This window comes from Apis mellifera, linkage group LG6 (assembly GCF_003254395.2).
Source record: "Apis mellifera strain DH4 linkage group LG6, Amel_HAv3.1, whole genome shotgun sequence".
NCBI lineage: Eukaryota > Metazoa > Arthropoda > Insecta > Hymenoptera > Apidae > Apis > Apis mellifera.
Window position 1 is genome coordinate 9,357,038 of NC_037643.1, and position 12,237 is coordinate 9,369,274.

The 12,237-nt window shown below is 44.8% G+C and overlaps 1 long non-coding RNA gene across 6 annotated transcripts in view; it reads right to left on the reverse strand.

Annotated features, from left to right (window-relative positions):
• LOC100576868 overlaps positions 1-12,237 on the reverse strand; it is a 130,927-nt gene that overhangs the window by 31,599 nt on the left and 87,091 nt on the right. For 3 of the 6 annotated variants that reach the window (XR_003304823.1, XR_003304820.1, XR_003304824.1), the window contains exon 3: positions 9,195-9,296. The exons of the other annotated variants lie outside the window; for them this stretch is intronic. This is a non-coding gene — a long non-coding RNA (uncharacterized LOC100576868). The remainder of the gene's footprint in view (positions 1-9,194; positions 9,297-12,237) is intronic. 6 annotated transcript variants of the gene reach the window in all.

Genomic DNA, 12,237 nt, shown 5'->3' on the forward strand with positions numbered 1-12,237 from the left:
TATATGTATATAGATGTATCAGGCCATACGAAGCGAGGAGAGCTGGTTCGTACGCTTTACGTACTATATAGATATTGTACATCTCGCGTGCTCGTGACGAACGTTCGACTTGCACAACAATCAACGATTCTTTCGTTGGCCACACGATCAATTGCGTGCTTGCGAATTAACAATCGAGAAGAAGAACGAGGTTCGATTCTCTTCTTGAAGTTGAAGTTATTCTTTCTTTCTTTGGATATCGGATATTGGTGGTTTCTAATCGATGGTTTCTCGAGAAGAAAATACGCGCAATAAGAAACGTTTTATCTCTCGTTTATATTACGAAGGGAGAAACGGGAATGTTGTGGGAAAGAAGAGGGATAATTTTCAATATAAAGAGAAATATGTTGTATATTATAAGCTGGGATTGCGTAAGTAACAGTATAGCAGGGAAAGCAACGGCGTTTCGAATCTTTTCCGCGTATCTTATCGAAAATTATTGTAAATACACGCGTCGAATGTTTATTTTTTTTTTTTTTTGAATTTATTACGATACGAAAGAACGATGTACGATTCGATAAATATAGAATTATGATTTTGAAACTAAATCGGCTAACATATTTTATAAAGGTAGACAGTTTAAACGGATTCTTCTAATTTAAACACTTCTGGTTAACAAACAAATCCGGTGGATACGTTTCGCAACGCAAATTCCCATAATCTCGAGCGTAGCCCGAAGCTAACGTTCAACGATTGAATTCTTTCGACACTTATTTCCGGGAAAAAGTTGTAGCTGAAGGAGTAAATGAAAGAGATTCATGCAATCTCTTCCGAAAAATTTGAAATTGCGTCTCTTCTTTCTTTCTTTCTTCTTTTTATTCTTTCTTCTCGATCCAAACGATTGAATTAATAGCAGAAAGTCGGTTGTATCCCGATTATGGAATGGACTATTGGCAATCGTTTGTATCGCCAATTGCTCAACAAAAGCAATTTGTCACTGTTATTCAGCTCTTTGCATCTCGAATTGCTCACAATACTACAGAGGATAATGTCGAAATGTTACATTTCGCGTGTCAACGTCATTTCATCAAAGAGACGAAGAAAAGAAAAAAAGGAAAAGGAAGAATAACAAGCAATAAGTCTAAGAACTAGTCTAACCACGAAGACGTGTGACCAATATCCGACTCGCATCATTAGCTTTATTAAACGTGATATCCAAGCAAGTGGATTAACGCGTCTTTTTCCCAGTAATTTTTTAACAATTAACAGACATATTTACACACGTATTGTATCAATAAACGTGTACAAATAAATAAGCGCGTATATAAATAATATATATATCGTGATAAGAATTAATCGAAACGTTATCATCGTTATTGAATCGTAAATTGAGCTCGAATGAAAGAAAAAAGGGGGAGGAAAACAAATCAATCGAAAAATTCAAACTTTAATACTCCTCCCGCGAAATTTCAGAGAACTTGGCGATATTATCGTTCCACGGAAACCTATGATTACCAATGGAAAAAAACACGTTTCCCCTAAGTGAGTCGCGAGAAGCATATCGCGTTACGACAAGTAACTCTTCGCTCAAAATCAATTAGTATCTTAAACCAGCTCCGCGAGCCACGGGCATCGCGACTCGTTATCTCATCCACGACTTTACTACTATTTTCCCATAAAACATTCAAGATACAAACAAAGATTAAACCAACAAAGTAACCAAACCTCGACCATCGTTTACGACCAAGCGAGATGCTTCGAAACATCGGTTAATTTGCCGCGAAACTTGGAAGAAGAAGAGGAGGAGGAAGAAGATAAAGAGAAAGAAGAGGAAAAAGAAAAAAAAAAGAAAAAGAAACGGGCTTCAATTACCAAACCGTGTACAAATCGGCCGACAGCTCTCGTCACCGAGGGCGCGACACCCAGGATACACGGTCGACCGGTTAAAAGCGTCTTTCGACTCGTCCGTTTTATTAAAGGATCGCGGTTTTATGATCAACGTTTCGATCGGGGCGACGCGTCGTCCACGACGTTGTAAAACCAAAGTATTTACGACGAGTGAGCGCGCGAAACGCGTCGCGTGGAATTCGTAATAATTCGAGGCGTTCGTTTTTAATGTTTTTGCCCCGGCCGCTGTTTCGTATCGGCGCGAATATTAAGAGGCGGATGGAATTCGTCGTGGTATCGACGCTAATGCACGCGCGGCGGCGCCTCTGTTCGGCCACGTGTTTCCGGCGGGCGCCATTATTGCGTCAACGCCAAGATATGCGAGAATTATCCAGCCAATCTCGCCAGTTTCTCAGCCTTTCGCCAGTGTGTTTCTCGCGGCAGATAAGGGAACCGGGTGTATATCCCCCTCCTCCCTCCTTCTTCTCGTCTCTCCTTTCCTCTCCTTCGAGAAGGACCGGGTACAATTATTAAAAACCGGTAGAATCCACGCTTGTTCGAACGGGCGAGCATCCCATCGGGCCTAAGTACCTATTTGTTGGTGTCGTGCGTGCAAGTGACTCCGACCGGGGTGAGACACGTCCCCTGTGCTCAGTGATAAATTTCATCGGAACGACGGATGGTTGTTCGGGATTTGTACTTCCTGGCTACGGGGGGAAATCACGGCGAGACGGGTTCCATTGGAATTTACCATACCCGCGGTTCTTCTGTGTCGTGGCCAACCACTCGGATAGATTAGCTTTTAGCTTCTTGCTCCTCCTCCCCTTCCTCGAACCGTATATACGTTCACGATATCCTATCCTACTATTTTTTATACATCTCAAATCTTGAAATCTAGGAATCTAAAGAAAAGAAAAGAAGGATCGTTCACCGTTATCGAGCGAAAGTTACATAAAAATAATCCAGTCGCGCGCCATTATATTATTTTTTCACGCCGTAACCGTAACACCACCATCCCTCTCCGTTTCTTCTCCTCCTTCTCCCAACTTTCGTCAGCGGAACGAACCACTGCAGCCTGTGAAGGATCACGGAAGGAGCGTGACACCGAAAAGGATCGAAGGAAGGGAGAGAGAGAGAGAGTTACGGGAGACTGGAGGCCCGACTGACAGTGAGGTGTCGGGTGGTCGGGGTCCGGCTCGCTGTCAGCTTGTCAACCTGTCAGCCCACGCACGTTGGCACCGCGCCAACCGGCCCCGGTGTGGATTCACACCGACTGTGTTCGCGCGGCGCGTGCACACAGCCGCGCACAGCGGCTCTCTCTCTCTCTCTCGACACGCATTGTTCCGCGGCGCGGCGCGTATAAGCGTATATAGTACCTGCGCGTAGAGACATGGCTGACGGCGTCCGATCCGCGGCTTACACGGCCACGTCATTAGTCGCGGACGTCGTGTCTTCGATCCGCTTTAACGAGCGCTCCTCGAAAAATTCCACGCGCGGCTCTCACCCCTAAAGGACGGATCCCTCCCGATTCCGGATGCGAGCGAGATTCCGACACGGGTGCGATGATTTACGTGTGCGTGCGTTCCTCGAAACTTTTTCTTTTTCTCCTCTCCAGAGGACTTTCTCGCTCCATCGAGGATCGAATCGATTTCGAGGGGGAAATTAGGGGATTTTAATTTAACGAATTTAATTTTTTAGGTATAGGAAGGTATAGGAACAGTCGTGTGTAATTATTATACGGGTTGGATCTAAATAAACAAAAGGGAAAAGGCGCGCATGCAACGGAATGCACCATAGCGAGGAGAGAATGCCGAGAATTGGAAAAATATGTTAAAACGGGTGAAAAACATGAACTATATGCGAAACGGAAAAATGTATATGTGATTTTAATTTAGAGGTAGTTTTATAATTGGCTAATTAAATTTGATGGGTTACAAATACAAATATTATGGTGAGTTATCAAGATGGTTCCAGAATGGCGAACCGAGTAACGAAATTCAATTTATTGGATAACTTGGTAGTAACGAGTTTGTAAATATCATTCAATTTTTCTTCAACGTGAATGACGAGACTTAAATATATATATATGTGTGTAATAAAATTCTATCTCTATGAAAATTAATATAGATTTAATCAAATATGAATAATTGGTAGCAATTAATTACGAGGATCCTCAATCGATCATCCTTTTCTTCGAGGATGCATTTGTTTATCGAAATATATAAAATATATAATTAATATTTTTATTTATTTTAAGTTAGTTTCTCTTTTTTTAAAAACTTCGTTACTTCGTTATCCAGTATATAAAGTTGAACATTAATTAACTCCTTAAAGCCACTTCCTTCATATATCACAATTTACTTCCTCTTTTATAACATTATCACGCACTTCATACAACATTTAAGTTTATTAATTCGTAGAGAAAACGCGTATTCTCAGACAATATACAGTAGGATTCGAGGTACACACGCTACCTCATAATTGTTAATTACATACCTAGATTCCGAGTGGTTGATACATGAATTAAATTTCAATTTTTAGAGACAAGACTTATATATATATATATATATATATATATATATATATATATAAAACAAACGTTGATTACAACTGATTTATGGATATTCAGATATTCGAATTTCTTAATTAGGAAAACTGGGGAGAGGGGATGGAAGTGAGATAATCTCGATGAAAATGGATACATTCGCCCAGAAATTTACTATTCCTCTCTCTCTCTCGTTATCGATCGTTTATAAAACTTCTCGATTAATCAATTTTGACGATACACATTTCCACCGTTATTTCAATCGGTTGTTGATCGCTCACGCGAGCGGAGAAATCGTATCGATGCGTCACGATCGTCAAACTCGAAAAACGATTTGCAACGGCACGGCGATCGTAAGTCGTTGGTACGAAACTGGCAAATCAGGAACGATAAGGGGACCCTCTCGATCGCCGCGGGCATCTATCAGCTTACTATTGAATTATTTAATTTATATATAAGAGTCCCGTTTCTCAAAGTGCGCCGCGACTCGGCCGCGCGCCAATAAGTCACGGCTGGAGATGATTTACGCGCCGATCCACAATGATAATGCACGCGATAATTAATAAAATTCACGATAATTTACGATCCTGCCATGCTCGCATGAGAGCGTCACGTGCACTTTCGTATGCGCATGTACACGTAAGTATCACGTACACGGTATCACCATCACGAGTATCGCCTCAGATTTAGATTTCGATAATTTTAATGGAAATATGATGTATTAATACTCACTCGCGATGCTTTAATATCCCGTATGCCTGTAAATAAAATCGATAAAAGAAGGAAAAAAAATATATATATACATATTTTTACAAGTATCGAAAAATATAAAATCAGAATAATAAATCCACTTTTGATTTCTCTTTCGGTTCGATGAGTGAAAAAGGAAAAAGGAAAATTTTAAACTATCACGTCCCAATAGTTTGTTTCTCGGCCGAGCTCTCCCATCTTCGAGCTTTCTCCATCCCGGAGAGTTCACCCCCCGAACGTATCATTATCCGGTAAGTCATCTTAATTGACCTAACCCCGCGCGGTGCGTGGTTGGCCGGTAATCGGCGCGATTAAATCGATCGATCGCAGCGAGCGAGGTATATATGATAATTCAGCGGGTAACCAAAGGCGGCGGTCAATGGTCGCGCACCTGTTCTCTAAACTCTCTATCCCTTCTTCTCTCTTTCTCGCCACGTTATCCGTTTACCCGTCCCTGTCCCTCTTGGGCCGGCCTCTCACCACGCTTGCCACGCTTCCCTCTCTTTCTCTCCCTCCTATAGGTCACGACGCGTCTAGGTTGTTGGGAGGCCGTTTACCCCTTGCCACGATGCACAACACACCCGTCCATCCATCTATCTCCCTCCATATCCTCTTCTCCTCCTCCTCTCTCCTTCACCAATTTGTCTCGTTGAATAATTATTCGTACTTCTACGAGATAACTGCACCGTTTACGAGAAAAATCGGAAAAGAAATTGGACACGGTGGAGTTTACGTAAAAATGCGATCCTTTATCCTTTGAAATATGGAAAGGAGCGAAGGCCAACCAAATTTACGTATGTATCGCGTATATATATATATATATATATCTAATATAATCTCGTTTCGATCGTTGTTCCGTGGAGAAGTCCGGGTCGGGATCGAGGCGGGTTAGCTTTTAGACCGAGTATTAAACGGCTGGATGCGTGAAACGCGCGAACACGGGCCCGGCTCTCTTCCGGAGATTAATGGCGGCGCGCCGGCCCTCGGTCGCCGTGGAATTTAAATAGCTTCGAATTGATGTTTGCTTTAAGAACTATCGATACGTACGGCTTTCTCGTCGTGTGATCGTCGGCGCAGGAATGGGAGGTGACACGATGAAACCGGAATGGAAAATCGGATAGAGGACAGTTGCCGTTACATAGGGGTGGATTTTAGGCGGAGGATTCTTTTCTTTTTTTTTTAAGACAAATATATCTGAAACATATATTATATACGAAAAAATTGATACGACGATGGAATGATTTAACGAGAGGTGTTTTCTTATATCGTCGAATCGGATTCATTTCGATCCCGCGCAAATTAAAAAAATAAAGAAAAAGGAGAACTATCGGTATTAATTACGATAGACAAACAAGTTTATCCGACTTGAAACGCGCACTAAAACCTCGGCGCAAATAAAATTTTTTACGACTCCGACCGAATATATATATATATATATATATATATATATATATATATATATATATATATATATATATATGAATATGAAAAGTATCTGGTAGAAGAAGCCTCGATAAACGGGACGTAATATTGCATCGAGGTCTCGAGGGGAGATAAATCTGGGCGCGAATAAACAATGGGGGAAGGGATAGGGAGGGAAACGAATGAAACCAATTATCCGTACATCTTCGCGATCCGTACGTCGTTACGAATTCCATTTTTTTTTTAAACTCTCCAAGAAGAGAAGGAAGAAGAAATGCAATGATAATAATCCGAGTGAAAATGTAGAAAATATCAAAATATTAACGCGCGTTCCACAAACGCACGTTCCTCACCGTTATTTCCCCTCGATACTTCAAAGGAGACAAACCTTCTCCGCCATCGTCTCTTCTCCTCTTCGACCAATCCAATCTCCGATCCGAGAAGCTCGAAACCACGGGGACCACGCGAGGGATAGCCGTGGTTGGGTGAAAGGTGAATCACTTCAGATGCGGAAATGTGTCGCCGGATCGCAAGGTTCCGGTGCACGGTCATCGTGACACAGTCGTCGTCGTCGTCCTGCTATCTCCTCGACGTGCCGGCCTTATGCCTTTCACTGGCCGACGTTCCTCGAGATTTAATAGACAAATAGAAAGACGTTCGCGCGCGTAATATATGATTATCGTCGGATACTTTCCGGCTAAACTGCCGTAATACATGGTTGAATGGTAAATAATTGCGGCGCGCGCGCGCGCGAGTAGAGAATAAAGAGGAGGGAGGGAAAAATGCGTGGTTGAAGCTCGAGATGGAGAAACTACAACGGCGCAATGTCGAGTATAATAGTTAATAAATACCTCGGCAGCCTATCGAAGCCGCGCATCGCTTTATACAGCCGCAATTCCCAATGGCCAGGATCCATCACGCGCGATTAATTATCTTTGACGAAAGCTTTTCACCGACAACTGTTCGAAATTAATTGCTTATTCTCCGATCCAAAGACAACGAGTGCAATGTCGCTCGGATACAAGGTCATCTTTGGACGCACGTTTCTCTCGATGAAGAAGAAAGTAACGGGTATATCGTATAGAGCAGTAGTGGTGGTAGTAAGATTCTCGAACGATGTTTAACGCGTCGGATGGATCTCTTTCTCTTACGGGAATGTATAAAGAGGAAACGAGAGAATGAATGTATTCTCGTGACGACGAATTTTGCGAATATTCCAACGATCCCTTCCCCAAGAGTTGCAATTAATACATCTATTATTTTCACAAGTCGGTGCGTGCACGAGAATCAAAGCGAATATCTGGGGAGTCGCAGGAAAGCAGGCTGCGCATCGGAGGCAAACGTAAAGGCATTAAAGAGATATCGACGAAGAAAATTAATTTCCTGTGGAACGCGCGCTGGCGTTGGTCTCTGTCGGGCGAAAAATAAAAACACGGTTTCCACGTTTTATCCGGGAGCCAGCATGCGGCTACGCACTACCAATTTGTAGACGCGTGCATGCGTGGCGTGGACGATTCGCAGGTAGACAGGGAGGAAGAGAGAAGAGAGGCGACCTTCGCCAGGGTGGTGGTGCGTACGCACGCGAGAACACCTACACGACAACGCCCGGTTGCGCGTATCCCAGGCCCGTTGTAGTCCCGGTTTCTCCCTCTCTCTCTCTCTCTCTCTCTCTTCGCGGCATGCGTTATAATCTCGATATCCCATATATCCACGTACAAGACATGCCTCCCATTTTAAATATACCATCGTGTAATTCATAATAAATGACTTATAAATGCAATGTACTTTTTGTAGCGGGGAATCGCGCGCCCGTTGTGCGAGCAACCACGCCGTGGCTCCTCCTTTTCTTGCGGTGCGCGGCGCCGCGCATGCGCGGCAGCGTCCACGCATGCGCCCCAGACACGCTCGCAGCACGGGCGCATGCGTACCCGCGTGACGCGATCCTTCCTCGCTTTTTGTTTCTCCCGTTGCGCCGGTCGTGCGCGTGTAGCGGCGCATTTTTATCGCCGCGTAGCGCTTCCCTCTTTTTCTTTCTCCTCCTCCTCCTCCTCCTCCGCTTCTTTCCTTTCTTTCTCTTATGCCTCGATGATTTAGACGAATTAAAATTGTATCGCGCCGGCTTTATTTAAAACCTCCGCATTCCAGCTTCCCCGACGGTATCGCGCTCCTTTTTCTTCTTATTCCGCCGATTTAATTTCGTTTCTAGAGCAAATTACGAGGCCTCGTTCAAGTCATCCAAATACACGCGGATGATCGATCAAAGAATCGAACGAGCAATCGAAATTCGTATACACGTACTTTTCCATTTTCAACCATTTTTCTGTGATCTACCAACTATCGAAGAATCGTCCCCTTATCGTTTAATGACTCCCCCCCTCCCTAGAATCTCTCTGTATCAACAATCACCGTATAATACCGTTACGTGGGCGTATTAAAACGAGCACTCCGACGAAACTCCAGACGACCATGCGACGACGGAGCGTGCGATTGGAGAGCGAAGAGGGCGAGGGAGGAGGGGGGAACACGCGACAACGACGAGGACGAAAAGCCGTCTATCGGGCCGTGATCTATCTCCGCCCTCGGTTAAACGGTTGTCGCCGATACGAATTACCGGGTAGCCGGGGCCCCATGGATCTTTGTGCTTCTTCTCCTCTTCTCCTGCGTTATATCGAGTGGGTTCGAGAGCCGGTGCGGCTGCGTGACCGTGCGCCTCCTGTAAAAGACACGGGGAAGATTTATCGAAACCCGATGCGCCGCAAACGCGCCGATATATGTGTGTCGAGGGCCGCTCGAAAACGCTCCAAGAATCGTCCCGTCGATACGAAAAATAAAGGATCGTCGCGCCTTCGCGTCGTGGTCTCCCGCCCTGGGCCCTCGCTCGCGCTGCCCGCGCGCACCAGCAGGGGTGCGATTAATCGTCGTAAGCAATCGCTTATATTCCGGAATTTTAATTCGCAGTCAGTTAACCGAGCTCGCGGTTCTCTACGGGACGAGCAAAACGTCCACTCGGTATTGCGAGAGAACCCGTGGATTCAAGCGGCGCGAGACCGGCCAACGTGTATCTATCTACGCGGCCAGGGATATCTAGCCGAGGCGGGCCTCGACACCTGCGTCGTAAACACGCTCGAGGATTCGAACGAGTGACGACGATTCCTATCCGGCTACCTGCCATACCAAAATGGAATAATAGATTCGACGGATGTTCAATAATATTATTATTATTATTCTTATTATTATTAATTCCGTTGTTGTTGATATTTGACGAGAAAATTACTCGCGGGACGATTCTCGCCGGTGGTCGAGGGTCGACCCTTATATCACGCCACGCGGTACACGGTTTCCACCGCTCGTTGGAAGGGAGGAGGAGGGGGCCATGCCTCTTTTTTCGCGTGGAACGGGCGGAAAGTACGCGAGGCATGTGTATTATACTTATAATAGCCAGCTATATACGCCGGTGGTGTACAAAGATGTAAAACGGCGAGGTTGTACCCGGCCAAGATTCCACGTCCCTCCCCCCAGCGGGGGGCCGCCGCTAAATAATGCAATAACACAAGAATTATGGCAACTTAATGATACTTTATGTATAATTATACGGCTGCGTTACAGGTCGCCCGGCCATTCTGTCCTCCGCGGATCGCGGGTGGTTGGACCGCCTCCTCCCTTATTCCCAATAAATCCCGATTCGCCTTGCGTCGTCGTGATTTCCTCCGCCATTTTGCTATCTAGAATCCAAATTGTGGATTGGGATGGTAGTTCGATCGATTCTGATAATATAATTCGAAATAAATTTTTGAAATCTCGCACAGCTGTTAATTTTTTCCCTCTTTTCAGGTAATTGAAAAAGGACTATTCTCCTATTTCAAATTCCAAAAATATTAATCGAAATTTCGCAGATCAACCGGACTCGGATTTCGAGATTCGAGGAATTCGTATTAGCATATTTTTTTAGCGGGAGAGAGAGAAGGTCTCTTCGAGAGAATAATGTCGCTTTCTTCTTTCTCCTTTATTATTATTATTATTTTTTTTTTCTCGCGCGTATTATTCCAACGTAATAACGCAGCAACATTAACTTCGCGTTTTCGAGTGAAACATCGCGTTGCCTCGAGTGAAAAGCAAAAAGGAGAGAGGAGAGAGGATGGGTCCGGTACGCGGTTAGGCGCCCCACGGCGAGCATAATCGCGGCAATTTGGCCCAAGAAATCCCCCATTCTACATTGTAGAAGCCCCGACAATGGAGCGAGTGAAACTAACTTAATGGGGAAGCAAATTGGGAAATCTCGATCTCGAGCGTATCTCTCGATACTTTTTTCTCACGCGGGGACGAACCCGCTACTTCTCCTCCCCTCCTCCTCGTCTTCGTTTCGACGCAGCGACACGATGTCACGCGAGTTATGACGAGTTACTCTCGCCGGTGTGTAACTTTGTACAGGTTTTTAGGTGGCGAGCGGTTAAAAGCGGCACGGACGACGATTCATTTAAAACACGTTATAAGCGAAGTGGTAATGGCCTGTCGACCATAATTGTCGATCCTCTTAAACATCTCCTCGATGCGTGTTCACGTGGTTTCGAGAGAGAGAGAGAGAGAGAGAGAGAGAGAGAGAGAGATAGAGAGAGAGATAGAGAGAGCGACGTTTTTACTCGCATTTATTAAACTGCAGATATATCGATAAGCGTGAGCATAAGGCTTCTTTCTTGGCTTTTTGGCCGAATACGTGAGGGAGATCCATCCCCTCGATGGATCTTCGCGAAGCGGGCATCTCGTAAATGCTTCTTCAAGGTTTTTTTTTTCTTCGAAACAAGATCGTGAACCGCCGCTTCCGTGACAATTAATCGGCCCACGGAATTTCTGGGCTGCGATCGGGATGTCGGTCACGATTTCAAACAGCCAGGAACAAAGAGGAGGATACGAGACAATTCCTGCGAATTCAACTACTCGATCTCCATTCTTCGTAACTCATAATAACAGTTATTCAATTCTTGGAATTTAAAAGTGGGGAAAAATCTTATTTTTTAATCACGTCCTTCAACTTGGAGATTCCGTTCGCGAGGATTACTACAAAAGATTAAGGCCGATTTATCGAGCGACTACCGTGTTGTCCCCGTTGCAGTTTATCTAAATTATAGCTCAGCCGTTCGTAACAACACGTTACTCCATTCCCCCCTCCCCTCTCTCTCTCTCTCTCTCGCCAACAAATCTGTAAACATCGATCTATCGGGACGTGAGCGCGGAGAAGTTGCAGCCAAGAAGTTGAGCCGGTGGCCGATCCACGATAACGAGGTGTTATTTTCTTAATAGATTTCCATTATAATATATTCTAACCGATCCGTTGAAAAACACACGCACACACACGCACACACGAATAATTAAATCGTGGAAGACGAATCGAAAATCGAAGATCGAAAATAAAAAAAAAAAAAAAGAGGAGGAAGAAAGAGTAACTTTTCCAATCTCTCTCTCTCCGCGATTGCTCTCGTCTACCTGCGGACAGGGGGGAAGAGATAACGAGAGCCGGTGCCCTTCGAAACATTTGACGAGTGTTTCGTGCGAGGCCACGAGCGAGGAAGGATGCCTCGGCCCTAAAAAGAAGAGGGGAAAAAAAAAAAAAAAATCAGCCCACGGAACGATGCAGCCGCTCGTGTGGGGTGAGACGAACC